The sequence below is a fragment of the Olea europaea genome, chromosome 4, assembly GCF_002742605.1.
Source record: "Olea europaea var. sylvestris chromosome 4, O_europaea_v1, whole genome shotgun sequence".
Classification (NCBI taxonomy): Eukaryota; Viridiplantae; Streptophyta; class Magnoliopsida; order Lamiales; family Oleaceae; genus Olea; species Olea europaea.
Window position 1 is genome coordinate 2316746 of NC_036240.1, and position 2167 is coordinate 2318912.

The window sequence follows — 2167 nt, forward strand, 5'->3', positions numbered from 1 at the left end:
ATCTTGAATCACGACTGATTGTGCAAATATTTTACTTATTTTCTTGAGTAAAATGAATGATTTTTTTTTCTTTAATGAGAAAATATTTTTTTTCAAATTAAAAAAAAAAAAGTAATTACGTGTGGCATCATCAAAATGAGTTAATAAAATTGACCCAAAAATTGAAGATATTTTTGCATTATATTTAAATAAAGTTATGCATTTTTGGGATTTAAAATTTATTGACTAGCTACTAATACGTTTCAGCAAACTACTCCAACGAACTTGATGTAATTCTCCACCACATGTTTTGTTAATCTGAATTAAAATGGTAGAGCGATTTTAATAAAATTTTCTATTTTCTTTTCTTGTATTGTAAAGCTATTTTTTTAAGTAATCAATCTAAAATAAGTAATATTTTTCACTAATTTTTTTTATAAATATGTGAGGAAGGCTTATTCTAGCACAAGAATTTTTTTATTTTTTTAAAAATATAATATAGAGAGTAGGGGCCTTGCCAATCTTGGAAAATACTATCTAAAAATATTATCTCTCTCCTCGTTGTCAATCCTCGCTAAGTCATTCGATTTCGACATGTTCCCGAAAAGAAAGAGATTGTGAAAATTAGATAAACCTTTTTTTTTTTGGTCGTATTTCGTCTATGGTCGTATTTCTTCTTGACTTTAGTGTTGAATCTCCACGATAAAATTGATATTAAATCATCACAAAAATATTCCCAAAATCCGTCTGTCAAGCATATCAATTCGTTGTTATTGCTCAAGTATTCATTGTGCTTCATGCAAACTCGATAAAAAGGTTTGATTAATCCACAAAAGCTATTTTAACTTGAAGACTATTTTAAACGGGATATTAACATAATTCCTAGTTTTAAAAATGTCATTTCATAAATAACAAACTCATTAAATATTTAAAAAATCAGGTAATAAATAATATTATTAAATAATATAATATAATATAATATATATTAAGATTTCCACCCATGCCACGTCACCCACCCCATCATATCACCCCACTACACCACCTTCTCTCCACATCTCAAACAAAGATGACCATAGGCTCAGACGATTGCTCCGACGACTATTTCGACGATCACTCCGGCAAACTGCTCCAATTACCACTCCGACGATCGCTCCGGCAACTATTTAAACAATTGCTCCGATTAGTGATGGCAAAAAAGCTCGAGGGCTCGGGCTGCCCATGGCTCGGCCCGCAAAAAGCTCGAGCCGGCTCGGGTCGAGCCCCATCTTGGGGTGCCGGTTGAGCCCAAGCTGGCCAACGCGGGTCAGCTCGAAAAAAGAAAAAAAAAAGAAAAAAAAAAAGGTAAGGTAGCGACCAAGGCAGCCAACTGCCTTCTAAAAAAAAGTAGAAAAAGGAAAAAAAATCAAGTTGGCTCGGCCCGTTTCGACTTGATAAGGCCCAAACCGAAAGTTCGGGTCGAGTCTCAACTTTTTTACTGAGATTTTGCTCGGCTCGGCTCGGGCCAAAAAAAGTCCGTCTTCAAAAAGCTCGAGCCGAGCCCGAGCCTTATTTTTGGCTCGCAAGTCGATTCGGCTTGACTCGTTGCTATCCCTAGCTCCGGCTCTTTGATAGAAAAATCTCCAAAATTTGAAAATAATTTCTCTCTATACTCGACTGTAGAAAATTTTTCAAAAATTGTGGCAGTTGTAATGGTTCATTGTAAGTGATTGGATTGCAACTGTGTTATCTGTTAGCATACCTGTGTCATATGTAATTATTTATAATCAAATTTATTTTCGGTGTGACTGTATGTGATTGTCTAATTTGTGACTGTATATTACAAATTCACTAACTTTTGTTATCTGTGATTAGTCGTGATCAACTTTGTCTTCAGTGTGACTTACTGTGATCAAATTTATTTTCAGTGTGATTGTTGTGACCAGGTCAATTTCAAGCCACAGTCGATCATAATCAATACAAAATTGATCGCAAACAGTCACAACAAACACATACTTGATCGTCACAAACAGTCACAGAACTATCATAGCTAACCACAAAATCATCACATCCTAAACCAACACTAACAAACCATGAATTAAAAAATTATCGTACCTCCACCACCATGAGCACCATTGCATCTATATTACTATATTCACAATTACCACCACCACAACACCTGCAAAACTACTGCACCACCACCGCACAACAC